At 37.3% G+C, this 22,077-nt stretch overlaps 1 protein-coding gene across 10 annotated transcripts in view; it reads left to right on the top strand.

The window, feature by feature from the left end:
• FAM13C (family with sequence similarity 13 member C) overlaps positions 1 to 22,077 on the top strand; it is a 250,712-nt gene that overhangs the window by 134,183 nt on the left and 94,452 nt on the right. The window lies entirely within an intron of this gene.

Below are 22,077 nucleotides of genomic sequence, written 5' to 3'. Positions count from 1 at the left end.
TGTTCAAGACCCTTCCCTGGGCCAAACTCTTAGCCTCATTCCACTTACAGAAATTAACATGCAGGCAATGAGAAGCTGGCATTTCAGTAAAAATATTTTGTGGTTCCTATTTGCCAGGAATTCAACTGGCGTTTCCCTTAAATTAGTCCCAATCTTCAGGTTTCCCAAATCTACCAACAGCTCCTCCTCAGCATTAGCCATTGGTGCTCAGTGGACATGTTATGACTGAACGAATGAATCAACAAATATTTTATACAGTGCTGAGGCACTGCAAGAGGATGAAAAAAATGCAAGACATAGGCATTCTCGCTTGGGGTACTTACATTTTAATGTGGGGACATGAACCAAGAACACAGATTCTGCATATACTGCAAAGCAAGGCTATACAGGATTAAACACCAAGGGGATTGAGAGGAGAGTACAGAAAGGAGAGAGACAGGACTGTTTGATGTGGCCTCAAGTCATCAGATGAGATGGTATTTGAAAGGGACCCCCTAGGACTCATGGCATGTGGTTTGGACTCCAAAATTAATGTGCCCCCAAAATCCATCTATTGAAATCCTGATCCCCAATGTGATGGCATTTGGAGATGGAGCCTTTAGGAGATTTGTGCCCTTGTAAGAGGAGAATGAAAGAGCTTGCTTCTCTCTCTCTCTGACATGTGAGGGTACAGCAAGAAGGCATCTATCTGCAAACCAGGAAGAGAGCTGTCACCAGGAACCAAATTGGCTGGCTCCTTGATCTTCGACTCCCAGCCTCCAGAACCATGAGGAATAAATTGCTGTTTAAGCCACTCCATCTATCGCATTTGTGTTATAGCAGCCTGATTTGACTAAGACAGGATAGAAATAAGATGGGATATAAATAAGGCATCCCTGGAATGAGGAAACTGCTTTGAGAGAACAAAGAGTGTGAATGGAGGAAAGGTCCAGGCACAGAGGAGCTCCTCATAAGATATTTCACATCTTGTGGTGCTTTTGGGGCTTATTGATTTGATTATACACTATTATTATAGAAGGTAGGAAATAGGGAAAAATCTGCATTGACTTAGCAAAAACCTAGAAATTATTGTCTCCTCTCTCCCTCCTTCTCTCCTTCCCTCCCTCCCTTCATTTCCTTCCTTCCTTCCTTCCTTCCTTCCTTCCTTCCTTCCTTCCTTCCTTCCTTCCTTCCTTCCTTCTTTCCTTTCCCCTTTCTCTGTTCTTTCATTTTTTTTTTCCCTGACTGTTGATCTATTTTGCTTGCCAGTATAATTGCACAGCCTGGACTATCCCTGGCACTGTAGAAAGAATTCAGTAAATATTTGAATAAATAGCCACTTTGGAGCCACAGAGTTTATTAATAAATTAATAACTAGAATCAGAACTAGAACTAGAAGCCCCCGCCTTTGCCCACCTGCTCACCGAGTGTAGAGCTTTCTGAGTTTGAGGATCCCTAATTCTCCTTGTACCTGACATTAGTGGAGAAGCTTGAGGAGCTGGGGTAGTATTTGTGAAGTTAATTTTGGATTTTTCTCCTGACTGCTTTGGGAGTAGAAGAATAATTTGAGTTTTGCTAAACTAAATAAAATAAACAAGAAGCATGTGGAATGAAACATTGAGGAATATTTAAAAGCAAAGAATAACAGACTTAGTTTAATAATTTCAGAAAATAACATGGCTGAGATACCGTATCATCAAACTGTTCACTTTCTCAGTGAAAAAGAGAATAAAGAGTGGCTTTTCCTAGGATGGTAATATTCTGTAGTAATTAGAGTTATTTAAGGAGTTTACATCTCAGAGGGAAATGACACAAAATATACATATTTAATTTACATTAAAATAATAGAAATTGGCACTTCTGATTCTTTAGATTATAGTAATCTTTTAAAAAATAAAGAATAAAATCTTTTGAAATAAGTCACTACCTTCTGTAATAGGCTGGAGAAGTCATGTGGCCAGGAAGGGAATAGAAACTTAATGAAGGTGCCATCTGGTTTTCATTCTTACTTGTGTGCTGTGAATATGACCACACCCTGTAGGAAGGCTTCGTCTCATGTTGCCGTATCTGCAGGTTCTGACTCACTGCTGAGTTGACCCTTTTGGTCATAATCTTTTTATTCTTTGCTGATGAAACTTTATTAAAGCTTAACATAAATAGACTGTAAGAAACAGTGGCCCCTATTTTAAAGATCATTATTTAAAACATCTCCAGGGGCACCTGGGTGGCTCAGTCAGTTAAGCATCGAACTCTTGGTTTTGGCTCAGGTCATGGTCTCAGGATCCTGTGATGAAGCCCCATGTTGAGCCCCAAGTTGGGCTCTACACCCAGTGGATAGTCTGTTCCAGGAGTCTTCTCTTCCTCTCCCTCTGCCCCTCCACTCAGTTGTGAGTGCACACTCTCTCTTTCTCTCTAAAAAATAAAAATAAAAAAAAAATAAGTCTTAAAATATATACATATATAAGATAAAACGTCTTAAGATGGAAGTCATATGGTTGAGTGCATTTTTATCATTTAATATTTCTTTTATTGCTTTACCTTAATTTTCCACCTCAGACAGTTAACCATCTGCCTTCAGCTCAGCTCATGATCCCAAGGTCCTGGCATCAAGTCTCACATCAGGCTTCTTGCTCACTGGGGAGCCTGCTTCTCCCTCTGCCTGCCATACCCAGCTGCTGTGCACTCTCTCTCTCTAACAAATAAACAAAATCTTTAAAAAACTTTTTCCATGTAAACTTAAAATCTTTTAGTATTCCATTAAATTAAGACATAAGTAGGGTCAGGCAATCAGCTTCCTTTTCTCTGAATTTTTGTCCCTTTCTTGGACTTTGTAGTCTTCTATTCATTTGTCTGTCTCTTAAATGCTTTTAAAATCAAGTATTCTTATTTTAAGTTATAAAGGTAGTACATACTCATTAAGCAATTCAAGCAATAGAATAGCTTATAAATTAATGTGTCCCACAAAAAAAAAACAAAAGTACACAATTACACACACACACACGATCTTCCCCTCTACCTCTCTCCATGAGCTTTTACTGCATACGCCATTTTCCAGCTTGATTTTTTTAAAAAAGAGAGAGAGAAAGAGCACATGAGTGGGAGGGGAGGGGAAGAGAGAGGGAGAGAGAGAGAGAGAGAATCCTAGAGCAGACTACCTGCTGAGTGAAGTCCCATGCTAGGGTAGATTCTAGGACCCTGAGATCATGATCCCAGCCGAAACCAAGAGCCAGTCGCTCAACTGACTGCACCACCCAGGTGCCCCTGCAGCTTGATTTTTTATTTAGCAATGTATCATCAATACCATAAATATTGGTGTCTCTCGGCATTCTCTTTTCTCTTGCTGCATGTACTGAATGGTGTCACTCTACTTTTAGCTTTAACCACCTTCATGCTCATTCCCAGATCTATTTTCCTATCCCTGATGTGTCTCTGTTACTCCAGCCCATCTGTCTGCTATTGCTTCATGGGCACTAACATGTAGCTCTCCCTGAGTGTTCTTTCTCCTCCTGCCTCCTTCTCAGGGAACAGTGTATTTTTCATCACATTTTCCAAGTTCGGATGTGGCATCATCTTCAGTCTGTCTTATTTCTCCTTCAGCCACATTGTGCCAATCATCAGGCCTGTTGTTTTTACCTCTTTAATATCTTTTAGATCAGTTTTTCTCCATTCTGATTACCACTTCGTTGATGCCAGGTGAGCATCATGTCTTGCTTGGGTGCTCAAACAGTGACTGCTCTCCCTTCTCATTTCCTACTCCTTCTGCCTCATAGGCTTCAGATAATCTTTCTCCAGTGTCAATCTGAACATGTCTTAATATTTAGTGACTTGCCAGTGCCTTCATAATAAAGCCAAAACTCTTCAAAACTTATAGGGTTCATCTGATATGGCCTCTGCTTATGCCTTGCCTGCCTCATTGGTCACCATTCCCACCTGTTTGATTCTAACCCCAGACATAGTTAGTTGACCACTCTGAGTTCCTTGAGCATGCCATGTTCTTGCTTACGTGTTTGCCTTGGTACCTTCTGTCTCTCTAATTCTGTTTGTCCTTTAGGCTACTTCATTGACACAAATGGTTTGCTGCCATTTCTATATGTTCCCAGAATATCTCACATGTACCTTTATCCTATTGTACTATTGATCATACTATAGTGTCATTACCTGTGTATGGTTTGTGTCACCCCCCAATAGCACCACCACTATTGGTCACTACACTATGAGCTCCCTGAGGGCAGGAATAGGGAGAGCATATAATGTAGCATTTGACAGGAACTACATATTTGAGTGATGAGTGAACATAGAAGCCCAGGAGGCCCATAATACTGAGAGAGGTGTCTTATTCCTTAATCCTAGGAGTTATGATGGTCAAATCAGAAGCTTCACATGCCTTGAGGGAGCAGGCTGGCTCTGGCCAGGGTAAACACTTTTCAGGGTCTAAATGTGACAGTTTGAAATATCAGTGCTATTTAGGAGTAAAGCAAAGTGTTCATGACCAGAACTTCATCCTATTTGGGTTCTTCTGTAGTCTCAGAATAAGCAGGAGAAGTGGAGGCTTTTATAGGGCTTAGCCCCTCATGGGGACAGGAGCAGAAATGTGAGGTTTCTGAGAGGTACTTAGATTTGTGGTAGTCCCAACTCTTCTGGTGACTAATCTTGCCTCTTGCACAGCTGGTTAATCCTGCCACTCCACTCTTGCCTCTAGTCCTCCGTCTGTGTTAAGTTTATTAAAGGAAGACCTTCTTTGCTTTATGAATCTTTCTCACTCAGGAGTCCCTGTGTCCTTTATCCACATGTTGCAGAGAAGAAAAAATAAATACCATTGCAGACCCTAATGCCTTATGACTCTCCTTTGTACGTTATTGTATACTTTATTGATTTTACATTTGAATACCATCCACTCCAGCTGTTACATTTAGTTAAATGTGACTGTATTTATGCTGATTTGCATGGAATACTTCCCAGCTTTATGATGCTAAAGTTAATTTACATATTGGGACTCACAAAATGGAGGCCTCCCCAGTAGCCCTGCCCATATCACAAACTTACACCTGAGACTGTACTTTCAAGAAACATCTGTCAAGGAAACCCAGTATCACAATCCTCCAACTCAGCTTTAGCTAGTTTACCCTAGGAAATAGAACCTCTGTTAGCTTTATAAGAAAATTCCCAACCTCCCGGCCAAGCATGCCCTGCTTGCACATTGCTTCTGGTAATACTCTATAAAACTCACTGTTGCCCAAATTCTTTTAGGAAGATTGGTGGGCATTATATTCCCCCAATCCATATATTGCTTTCCTTGAATAAAGGACATCAAATTTGTTATTAAGTTGTTTTAGTTTTATCATTTGACAGTTTTGGTGACAAAAGAGTATCCAAAGACAGCTACTGAAGATTCTGAGGATGGCCCTGATATGAAGGGGAAGGTATCTAGAGAGCCCTTTGGTTTACTGCCTCTTCCGCCACTCTCCAGCATCCCTGGAAAGCTGCTCTTGTATTGAGCTGTGCATATTTTGCATTGTAAACTCTTTGAGTTTGTTCTAATCCTTCCACCTGGAAAATCAGAGTGTGCAAAAACCCTAGAATTTCACAGAGTGAAAATTTGGGTGTGAGAAACTCCAAATTTTTGTAGTAAGACTAAGATCTCAGGAACTGTGTACAGGCATCAGGAACAGTAAGTTTGATTGAATTAGGGAGGATTACTTCAAGGGAGAATGATGAGTACCCCTCAATCTAAAGAAAGTAAAATGACAGCTATTAGGGGACTCACAAAGCCTCAAGGAAAACCCACAGTGTAAACTCCTGGGGGACTTGGGGGAATAAGAGAAGAAATTCAGACTTTTTTGACCAATGGCACATCAAAATGTAAGTAGGCACAAGTCAGACCATTAAAAGCCATGAGGTTTCTTCCATTAAAAAGAAATCTTAAGAAAGGAATGATAGCTCTGTTGCTAATGGGAATCTCAGAAGCTAAAGCTGCAAAATTGGTGGGCACAAGTTGAGCACTTAAATGCTGTTAGAGTGCTTGCCACTTAACTTTAAGACTCCTATGCTAGGATAAGTTGGTCATGGAACAGGTTAGAATGACACCAGGTCACACACCAGCCTCAAAATTTTTTTCATGGGAGAAGTTACACTGAGAAATATCACAAAATCCTTAACCCAGATAGGCAATCCCTCCTAAGTATTAATTTGGTTCCAAGAGACCCAAGGCTTAGCTAAAGAAATGGGATTCTCAAGTTTCAAAGAATTAAGCACACCACCTTCTGGCACATCTGTTTATTATATGTCTGAGAAATGTGGTCCTAGAAACTATAGATATATACAAAAAGCAAAAATCTTACTAGGATAACTTAGAATCACCATGGCCATAGTATGGAACATTTCACTTAGTCAAGATTGTTCATTTAAGAAGTACGCTTGAAAGTAAGGTGTTAGAAGTTCAGAAATAGATGAAGTAAAACCAATGAATGAACAAAATAGTGACAAGTAAAAGATTATTGTGCACACACCAAAAAGACAGTTCTCAAACTGGGAGCACTCAAACCAAATGATGACATGAGGCTCAAGGGTATATTGTTATAAAGCAACTTATATAGTGGGAAGGCATTCACTGTTTATTTTTCACACTGATTGCTATAATGTTAGAAGTCTCTTTTTAAAAAAGATTTATTTATTTATTTATTTATTTATTTATTTATTTATTTATATAAGAGAGAGCAAGAGAGTGCACATGCAAGCAGGGGGAGGGGCCGAGGGAGAGGGAGAGAGAGAATCTCAAGCAGACTTCCTGTTGAGCATGAAGCCTGATCCCAGGACGCTGAGATCATGACCTGAGCTGAAGCCAAGAATCCGCTGCTTAACCATCTAAGCCACCCAGGGGCCTCTGATGTTAGAAATTTTTTAAATTACAGGGAACTGGTTAGTGGTTACCTCATAAACATTTTGGAAAACAATTTAAGTTTTGTTTGTGATTTCCAGAGGTATAAGCAAAAAATGACCCAGGTCAAGTTAGTCTTGCAAAATAAGCTAAATTAAGCTTTGCCTTTATTGCTAAGCTGGTTTTGTCTGCTTAAGGATTCTTTGAGGCATTTGTTTTTTATTTTAATAATTCCCCCATTTTGGTCATTCTCTCAGTAGACTGAGAATATGACCAACCAGTTTGGCATTATTCTTGGTTACTACCATTGATGTAGTTGGGCCAACGGGTCACATAATTGCTTTTTCCACTGATTGAGTCATCAGGCTGGAGTGTCATGTAGTAATCATCTTCGTCATTTATGTAATTATTGTTGACTTCATCCAATTGTGTAATTCTAGTGGATATCAATAGGCATGTGAGTGGCTGCCCGAAAGGTATTTAGAACCCTCAGGAGTATACTAACCTGGAGAGGCTAATATAACTATAAGGAGAACAATAGCCAAGAATTGAGAAATTCCCCAGAGCAGAAATTCCCAGGGGCCAAAATTTAACCAATTAAATAGCTCAGGTGGATTATAATCAGATTCAGTTCTAGCTAAGTCAATCTATATTTTTTTTGGATCTCGTGTAATTAGGTTTTAATTTTTTTTCCGAGTTATTTATATAGGCACAAGGTGATGTCTTAGCAAACTCATATCCTCATGATTACTTAGGAAAGGATGAATATCAGGATGTTTCTTTTCAGAAAGTGATATTGCAGGTGAGCTTCCACCTAAATTAGACCTCTCTATGACGTGAGCAATTAGGCAGTTTAATGAGAAGCATATCTATGAAAACAAAAGAAAAAAGTTAATAATTGGAACAAATTATAAATTCAGTTTCTGAGTTTGGAGAGCAGCCAGCTGAGAAGATTTTTAGATGTCAGTTTTGAAGCATCTTCAGTTAGAGTGAGAGCAAGTAAGTACTGGCATTCTGGCAGATTTTCCTGGTTTGCAATTTGAATATCTCTGGTGAGCTTTCTCAGTGTCTCCATAGGAACAGGCTTGAAGATAGTCCACACATTAGCTATTGTGGTTATTTCTCTGAAAGTTGTATCAAATTGTCCAGCTTTATCTTTCATGGCTTTGGAAAAGGGGAAGTTTTTGTTGTACAGTGATTCTAAGTCAAAAGAATGGGAAAAAGTTAGAAATGTTAGTTTGGAAATTTCTAGACAAATATTATAGAACTCAAGATCCAATCCAGTTTTCGGGTAGAAAACAATATCTCAAATACAATTAATAGCACTAGAATCTGATATCCACAAAGATGTAATACTGAAACATTATTTTTCTTTCTATAAGCATTCCTTTATCAAAGATAACCATAATAAGACTAATTTGTTTGCAGATTAAGTCTAGTTTCAATAAACTTGGCCTGATTATTTACACAAGTACATTGAGAATAGCGATTGACCATATGAATTCTTTTAAATCTGCTTTGCTGGAGTGTAACATAAGAAATCTCAGATTAGACTTTTAGAAGTCTCTTGAGGCTAGAAAGTCAAGCCAAGGACTTATTATCTAATTGTGTCCTGTTACCTGGAGAACAGGTTTTTTAAGATTTTATTTATTTATTCACGAGAGACATATGCACACACAGAGGCAGAGTCATAGGCAAAAGGAGAAGCAGGCTCCCTGTGGGGAACCTGATGTGTGACTTCATCCCAGAACCCTAGGGTCATGACCTGAGCCAAAGGCAGATGCTCAACCACTGAGCCACCTACACGTCCCTGTAGAACAGATTCTTATTGAACTTATGCAAACACATACATTATCAAGAATATTTAATAAGAGTTTCCAAACTCTGGAGGGATCCAGTTAGGGAGAAAATGATAAATGTTTAAACCCTGTTGCAAGCTATCTATAATTTACAGAAATTTGGTAAAGTGTAGCTTTAAGGAAAGGAGAAAGGGATCTTTTAAACCTGGTAAACAGAATATTAAAGAACAAGCTATGTGCTTTTTTAAAAAAAATTTAGTTATTTATTTTGGAGAAAGAGAGTGAGAGTGGAGGGAGAGGGAAAGAATCTCAAGCAGACTCTCCACTGGTCACAGAGCTCGATGTGGGCTTAATTCTACAACCCTGAGATCATGACTTAAGCTGAAACCAAGAGTTGAATGCTTAACTGACTGAGCCACCAAGGTGCCCCAGAATCAGCAATGTTTTAGATGAAATCATAAAAATTATGGTTATATTCATCAGGTCAGTCTTGTGTCATTCTTGTTTTACTTTATCTTGGGTTAGCAGCTTTATGGATCAATCAGTTTTCCATTAGAGTTTTGGAAGTTCTTACTCAGTTTAGTGTTATGATCTTAAAGTCATCAGAAACCTACATTTTAGGGTGCTTCTTAGGATCTTTTTCATGAATCTCTAAAGATGAAGCATTTTTTATAGTGCCAGTATCATACTGTTTTAATTACTACCATCTTGCAATTTTGAAATCTGGAATTGTGATACCTCCAGCTTGGCTCTTCTTTCTTAAGATTACTTTTGCTATCTGGGGCCTTTTGTGGTTCCACACAAATTTTAGGATTATTAGTTCTAGTTCTGTTAAAATACTGCTGGTATTTTGATAGGGATTGCAATGAATCTGTAGATTGCTTTGGGTAGTATGGATAATTTAGCAATATTAATCTTCTAATCCATGAATATGGTATATCTTTCCATTTGTTTCTGTCATATTCAATTTCTTTATCAGTGTTTTATATTTCAGAGTATAGGTCTTTCACCTCCTTGGTTAAATTTATTCCTAGGTATTCTACTCTTTTTTTTGTGCAATTATAAATGGTATTCTTTTTTTTTAAATTTTTTCCTTTATTGTTATTTACTACTTTATTGTTAGTGTATAGAAATACAGTATATTTCTGTATATTAATTCTGTATCCTTCAACTTCACTGAATTCATGTATTCTAGTGTTTTTTTTTGGTGGAGTCCTTAGGGTTTTCTATGTATGGTATCATGTCATTTACAAATAGTGACAGTTTTACTTCTTCTTTACCAGTTTGGATGCCTGTTATTTCTTTCTCTTGTCTGACTGATATGGCTAGAACTTCCAGTACAATGTTGAATAGAAGTGGTAAGAGTAGTCATCCTTATCTTGTTTCTTATCTTAGAGGAAAACCTCAATTTTTCACCATTGTATATGAATTTAGCTGTGGGTCTGTTATGTTTGGCCTTCATTATGTTGAGGTATATTCCCTCTAAAGCCACCATGTTGAGACTGAATGGATGTTGAATTTTTCAAATGCTTTCTCTGAATTTAGTAAGATGATCATATTTTTATCCTTCATTTTTTTATGTGGTGTATGTCATGTTGATTTATGAATGTTGAATCATCCTTGTGCCCCTTGAATAACTCCCATTTGATTGTGGTGAATGATCCCGTTAATGTATTGTTGAATTTGGTTTGCTAATTTTTTTTGAGAATTTTTGTATCTGTCATGGTCAGGGATATTGGCCTGTAGGTTTTTTGTTTTTGTTTTTGTTTTTTTGTAGTGTTTTTGTTTCTTTTGGTATCAGGGTGATATTGCCCTCATAGGATGTATTTGGAAGCTATCCATCCTCTGCTATTTTTGGTAATAGTTTGAGGAGTATAGATATTAACCATTTGTAAGTGTTTGGTAGAATTCGCCTGTGAATCTATCTGGTCCTGGATTTTTTTTTTTATTGGGAGTTTTTTTGATTACTGACTCAATTTTGGTACTACTAATTGGTCTATATAAAGCAGGAGTTTTTGAGGAAAATGGAGAAAAAAATTTAGACCTGGTGGATTCTGTCTTTCCCTTTAGGTTCTCTAAGATCTCTTAATATGAAGAGCCCTCTGATTGATTGATTGATTGATTGATTTATGAGACACACACACACACACACACACACACACACACAGAAGCAAAGACATAGGCAGAGGGAGAAGCAGGTTCCCTGTGGGGAGCCCAGTGTGGGACTTGATCCCAGGATCCCTGGATCATGACCCGAGCCAAAGGCAGACAGACGCTCAACCACCGAGCAACCCTGGCATCCTGGGCCCTGTTTTTAAATTTTTTTTTTTTAATTTTATTTATGATAGTCACAGAGAGAGAGAGAGAGAGAGAGAGAGAGAGGCAGAGACACAGGCAGAGGGAGAAGCAGGCTCCATGCACCGGGAGCCTGACGTGGGATTCGATCCCGGGTCTCCAGGATCGCGCCCTGGGCCAAAGGCAGGCGCCAAACCGCTGCGCCACCCAGGGATCCCTGGGCCCTGTTTTTAATTGCTGTACCCAAACACAGGGAATCACATGCCCCCTACCCACTTTTGAATAGAATAGTGTGTTACCAAGGAATTTCAATAAACAAAATCCAGGTATGCACAATAAAGTTAGAGAGCTCAAAATGCAAAGAAAACAAAGCTCAGATTGAAGAGACATTTACCCTCAAGTTCCAGAGTCATTAAGAAAGCAATGAGCTGGGCAGCCCGGGTGGCTCAACGGTTTAGCGCCGCCTTTGGCCCAGGGTGTGATCTGGAGACCCGGGATCAAGTCCCATCGGGCTCCCTGCATGGGGCCTGCTTCTCCTTCTGCCTGTGTCTCTGCCTCTCTCTCTCTCTCTCTGTGTCTCTCATGGATAAATAAATAAAATCTTTAAAAAAAAAGAAAGCAGTGAGTTCAATGGACTTTGGGTATCAGCACTTGTTTGCTCACTGTCCTTGGAGTCATTGTGGTGTTCTTTGGATTTACCTTCTGAACCTATGAAATGTCAAAAGTTCATAAATAGCAGAAGTAAAAACAATTTGTCACTGAAGTAGTAATCAGTAAAAGTTTATTCTGCAACAAAAAGATGGTTCACAAACTAGGAGCAGTTAATCCAAAGCATGGGATGAGGTTCAGGGTTATATTATTATAGAGCAGCTCATATAGTGGGAAAACAGTGACTGTTTATTGTTCACAGTGATTGGTTATAATATCAGCATTTTCTTAAATTATAGGGAATTGGTTTTGTCTGCTCAGAAAGTTTTCAAGGCTGGCCTCAATTTGTTTTTTATTTTAACAGAAAGTTCCAAGTCAAACAAACAGAATGAGATAAGTATTTTAATTGCCATGCAGAAGTCACCAGAAGTCTTCAAGATTCCAAAATAGTTTCACTGAAAGATTCATTGCAAAAGGCTGATGAAAAAGTAAAGACCCAAGTGATACCTAAAAACAAAAGACTTAAGACTGGCATGTCTCTTTCTATTCCCCTCTATCTTCCTTTTCCTCAGTACTGTATTTTACTAATCCCCTATCTGAGTTGACTTTCCACTCTGACCATAAACAAAAGTCTACCAAGTTGTGGCCTTACAACTGCAACTGCTCTAATGCCAGCAATCTAAAAACTGTTTTATTCTCCTAGAGGCCCATCATCAACATATTGGCCCAGAAATAAGTGTCTTATTTGTAATCAGTGGGGACATTGGAAAAAATATTTTCTCAAAGTTTTTTTTTTTGTCGAATTCTTACACGCAACTCAAATAACCCCATATATACCCTTTAAGGAGGGCCCCAATATGGGCTCCTCTTAGAGTTGCCAGTATTTCAAGGAATTCTCCAGTAAACTCTTACCAGTTGCTCTATTAAACAGCCAAGAGGAAACTAAATTAAAATTAATGGAAAATCTTGCTGAATTCTGACAGATACCAGAACTACACTCTCTAAACCCCACTTTCTTTGGAATCTGCAGATGGGATCTTGGGAAAACTGACAGAAGCTGGTGAAGGGTAAGAATTCTTTCTGGAATCAGTGCTCCTAGATCTTTTTAGTGCCTGGTTGAGAGAAGAAAGTGAGATTTCATGTTATCTCTTCTCTTCTAAATACAAACGTCTATGAATTTGGTTTGAGGACCCCATTGGTTGTAGACCTTTCTCTTCCAGGGACAGCTGTTGCCTTCTTGAACAATCAGGGCACGTAAAACATGGCCAGACAGAAATGTGGGTTGCAAATCCATTTGCGGCTGGGGTCCTACTGACTATTGCCCACTCTCTGGAGAATCGTCTTTCTTACCTTTGGCAGTTTTAGTTTTTGGAAATGGCTCTGGATATTGGGAAACTAGTATCTTTGAGTTGTTTAATACTGCCAGGAATGAAAAAAAAATACTGCCAGGAATGTTTACTGTTTGCCCTGGCTGAAACTTGACAAGATATTTACAAGGATTTCTAAGTAGCTTTATGGCCAAATTGTAAGCTTATGTTCAGAGCCTACAGGAACTTTTTAAAAAGGCTTTCTCTTCTAAGCTAACTGTCCCAGAAGGAAAGAAAAACAAAGATAAACTATATCCGAAGACAAAGCTCTAGATCTAGAACATAGGAATCTTTTGATTCCCATCTTAGTTGAAGATCTTCTCTCTGATCTAAAGAAGCAAATAGTTAATGTAGTTGGTTGGGTAGGTCAACCTTCTTGATGTCATTCAGATTGCCACCTAATTCTTCGAGGAATTAAAAACAATGTACTTGTCTTATAATTGAGTCTTTATAGAACATAAGTAAAGCTCTGGAAGCAATTCACCTACTTTTTCTTTTTTAAAACCAATCCTCAAACTTCCCCTAATCATCTCAAAAGGTTGTAGGTATTATAAAATTCTGTATTTAGGAAACAAAAGTCGTTGGAGAAACTTGGATTCTTTTTCTTTGCCTTTGAGATGTAAATGTTCTACTTGGTTCTCTCTAGGAACTTTTATTTATAGAAGCCATCTCTTTGAAATGCAAACTTTAGGGAGCTAATTTCTATTAGAAGGGAAAAAGAGGAAAGGCTATCTGGAACCTAGGGATATGAAAAATCTTAAAAGTCTTTCCCACAAATATTATAAAAATATGTAAGCCATCTGAGCAGGTAACCTAACTTATTCCATCTGCCACAAACCATTTGGATCTTCTTTTAGAGGGTACTGAGTTTTGTATTATTTTACCTGTCTTGTGGATAAAATGTGAAATTAAAAGCTATAAGATCTCTCTTTACATCTGTCTGTATGTTTATATATGTCTGTATTTTATAAATGAGTGATTTTTTTCTATCTCTGGATGGTATTGCCAAAATTAATTTGTACAGAATTTTATTTCTATATAAACATATATAAAATATGCTCACAGAAATATAGAAAATAACTCAAATATTTCTCAAGTTTGTTTTAATCTAAGATAAACTTGGTAAATAAACATTAATTTAAGTACATTGGCTTAATCAAAACTGGCATGTCTTTAGAGCTATAAATATTAGATGTAAGCAGATCTATAACTTTTATTTTACTTAGGTTTACTAAAAGTTAAAGAAGCTCATGTTACCTCTGTTACAGAGATAGAGAACAAACTGAGGGTTGATGGAGGGAGGTGGGTAGGAGGTGGGATAGATGAGTGATGAGTATTAAGGAGGGCATTAGTTGTGATGACCACTGGGTGTTGTATGTAAGTGATGAATCACTGTATTCTACTCCAGAAATCAATATTGCACTGTAAGTTAATTAACAAAATTTAAATTAAAAAAAAAGGACAATCTCATGAATAGATAAACAGCAAATCATCTTTTCATAAGTAAACTAAACATAATTGTTAAGAACAAGTAAATTAAATAGAGATAAATAAGATGAAAGTTTATAAATGAACTTTTCAATGATAATTATACTTTTTTGTATATCTACTTAAACGTAGTTTTCAAAATCTTTTTGGTAACTTGAAACCTTAATATTATACTGAGATAAGTTAAATTATGGATACAGATTGAATATCTAGATCATTTCCAAGGAATATAAAATACTGAAACATTAACTACTGAACATAGGTTATCTACTTTTGACTTCCTTTTACGGAAGAACTAAGGATATTTGGTCTATTAGTAAACATGTTTTGTCTACATTAAAAAGTTTACTGAGGAAGAAGATATTTCTAGACATTATGAAATATATTTATAAATTTGCCAATCCACTCTTACTTAATTCTTAGTTTTTACTAGGAATTTAAGATTCTAATGATAATAATTATAATCAATATATGTACTTAAAACTACTTCAAAATAATAAGAGTGAAAGTAAAAAACCGTTACTGAAAAATAGGTAAAGGAAGTAAAATAACTATTTCAGAAAGAGAAAGAAGGAAAAAACAAAAAATCTGAATAGATATAAGGAGTTGTAGCACTTTTGTGGAAAGGGAATCTCAGGAAAATAATTTTTAGGTATGGTCAAGCTGGCAAAGGTTGATTAGTATGGATTTAAGATTGGGTTTTTTTCCTAAAAAATTATTATTAAAAGGTCACTGATGCAAAATTAAAATTTGTTAAAAAGAAAGTATTCTTGTGCTCTTGATAAGTGATTGTGAAAGGCTTTTCATTTGTTCACTTTACCTTTTGGGCAATCTACATGGAAAGCAAAGATTTTTTTTGCCTTAGTGAAATAATTTCCTGTGTTTCATGTTGTTTTTATTTCAGGTCTTTTATTATTTAATATTACCCAGTCTTTTAATACTAAAAGAGCTAAGTGTCGTTCACAACTATGTAACCTTTTGTATTTGCCTTTCAAATCTCCTATTGCCAATTTCATTAAATAGATAATTAAGTATTTGATAATGACCTGTGGTCCTACTTAGTCAAATATTCAAACTTTTTGACATTTTGACAAATTCCACAATTCAAACTCTAAATGGAGTCTTCTTGACCTCAAAATAACTTTGATATATCCCAGAGAGTCCTTGGAAAACTCAAAATATTTATTTCTCACCCTGTAAAAGAGAAATGTTAAACAAATTAGGTTTATTTGATATGTTAAATTGTGTGGGAAACATGTCAAATAAGTAATGATAAAGCTTCTTAGGTTATATGTGTATGGATATATGTTCCTAACATAGGTATTCCAGAAATTGTTTATAAAGTTTCTCAAAATTTATCACGACTTTAGTGTCCAAATATTATTCTAAATTATTGTATGTCAAAGAAATAACCACATTTCACCATCAAAGGAACTCTCATTAGGTCTTTAACCATGTGCATTTTTAAGTATTTTGTTATTTTAAGAGAATCATTTTTTATTCTGATGATTTTACAAAGTAAAATTAATGGAAAGGACTCTACCATGTGCTCTCATCCACCAACACCATTGGCACATTACAAGATGTTTTCACTTGGGTGCTTATTTCACAACTGAAGAAGGCTCCACCTGACATCTGGTCCTGTGCAAATACTAGAGACATCTAAATCAAATTGACTAGGAAGAGAATTAACTGACATTGAAGTAGAGTGCTTCCACCCAAAACATTAAGAGTGTTTCTTTGCATTTCTCCTTCCCTTTCCAACAATCCTTTTCCTAATTCTTATCGTTCTTTTGTCAATCTACTGCTTTGCCCTGGCCTGGAAAGACATTGTTAATATATCTCAGACCATTACAAAAGTGGGTTATCCAACCTCAGTCAATTTTGGGCTTACTGTGATGACCAACATATTTTCCATAATTCTTACCATCACAAACTTCTCCCTGATTTCCAATGCCTTAGTTTCTCTGGAACACACTTGTGGATAAACACTTCAGGAGAAGTGGAGACAAAATAGATAAGCCATTTGGCTTGAGAAAGTGACTCCTTCAATGGGGTCTTTCTTTGATCTATTTAACCTAAGTTGGTTTGGGCTATGGGAATTGTAGCATGGGAAAGTCTGGAGTATCCTCCAGACATTGAGTATTATTCAGTTTATAACCATTCTAATAGTCTCCTTGATACACTGTATTCTCTTCAAAAGCTTTAAATGCATGCATGCCCCTACTGGTAATGAGACAAATGGTCTTCCTGTGCCTACAATGACCAAAAATGGGATGAAGAAACTACCAACTAAGGGACCAAGACCTTGATATCCTCACCTATGAATTGCAGTTAGAGATTCATCCTGATTCCGACATCAACAAGGAGTGGTAGCTCAGAGTGACACTAAAACTTTAAATTTTGATCAATACTTGCAGTACAACTGAGAATTTATCATAAAGGGAGAAGTTGATCAATTGGGACCCACAAAATGGAGGCCATCTCAGTGGTCTGGCCCATGTCACAAATCTAAACAAAGTCAGCCTGCACTTACTGAAAACATCTGTCAAGAAAACCTAACATCATCAGCCACAATCTTTCAAGTTAGCTGTAGCTAGCTTATCTAGCCTTAGAAGGAAATCTCTGTCCTCCTAGCCATTCATGCCCTGTTTCCATGTTGCCTCTTATGCTCTGTAATACTCATTCTTGACCAAAATCCCTCAGAAAGAGTGCTCCACTGTTTGATAGGCTCTCTACTCCCTGTATACATGAACTGTTTTCTCTTGAGTAACAAACCTCAAATTAGTTGCTAAATTGTTTCTGTTTTGTCATTTGATAATAGTAGATTTGAGGTGTTGAAACAACGTGGAAAAAATTCTGATTTGGGGTTTAGAAGATTGGGGTTAGGATGTGAGTTCTCTAGCTCAAGTGATTCAATGTGGTCCTACTTTATGCAATTTTGAATTAAATATTGATAGAGAGTATTAAGTCTCTCAATGCAAACAATTTGAAATAATGCAGTTCTCCCCAAATTTACAAGATTTGCATAATTGCAAAGCACTTCAGGCTATTGAACAAAAATTGTGTTAATTTTACTGAAATATTTCAACTTTAGCTGGTTAACAAAAAAGACTCACTACCTTCTGTCATGAGAATAGAGATATCCCCTGGTTTTTGAAAGTTCATGTTATGCCATTTGCATTTTATGAAAGAGCTACGTTAGATCTGTCTTCATTAACCAGAAGAAATCTGAAGAGGATTTTTACTTTTATGAAAAAAGATGAAAATTGAAAATAGTGTTCAGTGTTTATTTTGCAGTGAGCTGTTATACAGGTAGCATGCCGCCTGAGCAGCGACAATGATGCCACCAACTTTCCTAGAAACTATACTCAGCAGCATTCTAGCATCAAACTGCCATAACATTAAATTGTGTCTGTGAACATCTGTTCTTTATCACAATTTATTTTGGGTGTCCATTAGCAAGATGTGTCCTAAGGTATCAGAAAAGTAAGAGGTTATTTTTTGGGGTCTGGGAATGCTGAATTTTTTTTCATATAAATTAATGGTAATTGCTGCTTTACTTTATGCCATCTTGGCAGCTGAAAGATTTCATAGGGACACTCTACTTTTGATAGTGGGGGAATGTATAGTCTTAAAATACATAAACCTCAATCAGATTTTTCAGGGTCTTCAGAAAGGTATCTCCACATAAAAGACAATGTTTCTGGCTTAGGTAAATCATCTGTCTCGTCTTCACTGGGTTATTCTCACTAGGGAAAAGTGGGAGAGTAAGATCTACCTCCTAGTTTTAAATGGAGAAATACAGGTTAAAAGTGCCTTAGTTTAGTGCCCGGTACAGGTCAGGCACTCCGTGAATGTTATTTGATTTGGACAGTGGACAAGATAGACAGCATAATTTGAATGTCTGTTTTCTACTAGAAATTCTTACAAATATAGGCAGTAACCTGGATGATACCCCTGTATTTCAGATAAGGAAATAGGATCAGAGGAGGTCCTACTTTGTGGATATATGTATATTTTGAACCTATACCTGCCTTCTTACATGATTTATTTCTATGTTGAAATAGTGACCAAGGCAGGCAGAAATTATTTTAAAAAGGGGTCTGAACAAAGTTTTCTAAGTACCATGTTTTAAAGTTCTAGAACACTTAAAATAATAATCATTTTTAGAAGATACTATAATCAGCTCTTTTCCCCCAATTATGAAATGGATGTGATAACCCAATAGATCTTTTAATCAGGGACAACAGTCTTTAAAACCCACAATTATTCAAAAGGACTTTAAGTCATTTTCACAGACATGTGTAGATTTAAGGTAAAAGGAACTCCAGGGTGACATGGATAGGGCAGATTTATAACACATTGCCTGTTCATTCAAAGATCTGTATATATATATATATATATGCTTTTCCAAACTATGGAGATATCAGATGTATTAATCATGTAGTAATTAGAGTTCTTGGGAAGAATGTGCTTTAATAAATGTAAGGCATGATTATTAGCAATGGAATGATTAGTTATAAACCAACTTAATTTAAAATTTAAGCCAATAGTTGAAGAAAGTAAATTTCTAAATCAATTCTGGAGTAGAATGGATACAATAAAACCTCAAGTATGAGAAGATGAAAAAACTTAATGTTTTGCTTGACTACACATCTTGAAAGGAAGATTTAAAGGATGTGTAGGTTTTTGAGGCCCAAGGTTAGCAATTCTGATTTGTCAAGCTGGAGCAGATGAGCAAAAACTAGGACTAGGACAAAACATTTTTTTTCTTTTTTGTGGGTTATGGATCTGTACAAATTGGAGGACTTGGAAGGACTTGAAGCTGTGGCCATTACACTGGATCAAAACTTGATTCTCTCAAGTTCTGTAAGAGTCAGCTGAATTCACTAAAATCCAAACAAGGACAGCATATTATATTTCACTATTCCTTCTCAGGAGCAGTTAATTTTTCCTTGACTCAGCTGAGGTTCTGAGACTATCAATCTAATAGTTTCTCTATTGTCATTATGTATACTATCCTGGCTTCTCTTCATAGATCAGAAAGTAACTGAAATAATGCTTGTTTTACAGGCACCTTATAAAATATCTCAGAGCTAAAAAAAAAATATCTCAGAGCTAAGTCAGTTTAATTGCTCCTACGTATAGCAGAGAACCAACAAATCCCTCCACTGAGGCTGGAGGGACATACAGGAGCTGAGGTCAAAGGATAGAGAATAGCTCTGAGCAGGGAAAGATATCGGATCACTTGTTTTACAAGTGCCCCTCCAGGTTCTGCCTGGCCAAACCAGGAAGACAAGCCTAGAGGAGCTTGTCCTCTCCTAGAGGAGAGGGTCTTGACTTTTTTCCTTCCTTCAATTCCATTGGTCATCTTGGACCTGCCCATTTGGCAAACACATTACCACAGAAGTGAGTAAGCAAGTTAGTGTTTGCCCTCTTAAACTTTTAGTTCCTTGTCAAACAAATTTAAAATTCTTTGGGGTTGAGGGTAGGACTGTCTTACTTTTTTTAAAAAAAAATATTTTATTTATTTATTAATGAGAGAGAGACAGAGAGGTAGAGACATAGGCAGAGGGAGAAGCAGGCTCCCTGTGGGGAGCTGGACGTGGGACCCGATCCAAGGGATTGTGGCCTGAGCCAAAGGCAGACGCTCAACCACTGAGCCACCCAGGCATCCCATCTTATTCACTTTAATATAACCTCCTTAACTATCAACATTCTTGGTTTGTAGTAGGTGATTCCCTTTTAGGTAAAAATGTATCTCAGTCATTTTAAGGTATACATTCTGCTTTAATGTTCTAGAATTTCTGAGGAGGGATATCATAGCAGATTCCAAACAAAGGTGTAATGAAGCTTAAATGAGCAAAGCTAATTAAATATGTTCTTGTCCAGAGAGTGTCACTTTCTGGGGGTGGGCAGAGAAAATATGTTCTCTCTCTTTTTTTTTTTTAATTTTTATTTATTTATGATAGTCACAGAGAGAGAGAGAGAGGCAGAGACACAGGCAGAGGGAGAAGCAGGCTCCATGCACCGGGAGCCCGACGTGGGATTCGATCCCGGGTCTCCAGGATCGCGCCCTGAGCCAAAGGCAGGCGCCAAACCGCTGCGCCACCCAGGGATCCAGAAAATATGTTCTCTCAATCATACATGAGTACTTTATCTATTCTAAGAACTTTCTTTGGCAGCCCTAGTTAACCTTGTCACTGGTCAGGTGGTGGAGCCCAACTGGAATGGGGATGTGAACTCACCAAGAGGGTGAATCCTTGTCTCTCATGAGTATCTCTGTTACAGAGGCCAATAAGCATGATTGAGTATCATTGTTCTTGTTATATACTTTTTCCTCTATGTCCTTAGGAATAAGTGATACCTGGCAGCACAATACCTTTGGAAGCTACTGTTATTAAATTAGAGTGACATCCCTTTTCCTTCTGCCTCTCTCTTTAAGGAAAAGCATGAAATTATTTTTAAAAACCTGAGTAAAATTGGGGTTTATTCTCCTACTTTCTGTGAGGTTATTGAGTAACTTCTAGATCAGAAGTGGCCTTTTCTGGTGTGTCTTACTAACCAACCTTCTTTTGTGTCACACATAGTACCATGTTCTAATGCGCATGCTCTGAATTTTTTTGATACCAACACACACATTTTTTTCACACTTTGATTTTTCTCATATCTGAGTGCACTTTAAAATTGATGGATGCACTTAAAGTGGCATTAATTTTCTTTTCCTAAAAAGCTGTTATTTATTTAAACTGATGGTGGCTTTTATAATTGGTAGTGTCTTAGAATAAGAGAAAAGGTAGTGGTGTTTTAGTTATCTATAGTTGCATCACAACCCCAACACTTAAAATAACAATAATCACTTGTTACATCTTGTGGTTTCTGTAGGTTAGGAATAATAAGGAGGTCTTGTTTCTGCTCCATGATGTCTGGAGCCTCAGCTAGAAGACACGTAGCCTACAAGTTAGAATCACTTGAAGGCTCATTCCTGTGTGAGCTTTGCTGGGGCTATTGGTTCATGTGGGGCTATTCCATGAAGAGATAATGGAGTGGAAAGGACTAAACTGAAAAATATTTATTCCTTTTCTTACAAACCAAAGATTTTCCAAATTCATAGGAACTTTGGAACCCGTTCAGCATTTTCAGAAAGAGGTTGAATTTGTTTCTGATATGAGGGGGTTTTGGAGGTCGGCACTTTGGAGCATGATCTTTTTGTTATTGGAAAGTGCAACATCTATCATTACAATTATGCTTGTTTTGCATCAGAGTCTGCTCTCTTCATTAGTATTCAGGATGATTTATACCAAACTCCCAACTGAGCAGTGAACCTGATGCAGGGCTCAATCGCAGGACTCTGAGATCATGACCTGAGCCAAAGGCAGATGCTTAACCAATTGAGCCACCCAGGCAACCCATAATTTTGTTTTAGAGACTTGTGAGGACTACTTTGCAAAATGCCCTACCACATTATCCTAGTGTTTTGTAAAAGTGACTTCTGAGACACTTGACATTGGCACCTGTACTGACTTTAACCCACACTCCAAATAGGAAAGCTTGGTCTATATTGCAGCCATAGTATACCAGTCAGACTCAAATGTATTGCAACACAGGAGTATTTTCACTGCAT

This window comes from Canis lupus, chromosome 4 (assembly GCF_003254725.2).
Source record: "Canis lupus dingo isolate Sandy chromosome 4, ASM325472v2, whole genome shotgun sequence".
NCBI lineage: Eukaryota > Metazoa > Chordata > Mammalia > Carnivora > Canidae > Canis > Canis lupus.
The sequence above is the reverse complement of the archived record's forward strand: the minus strand, read 5'-3'. Positions and strand labels throughout refer to the sequence as shown.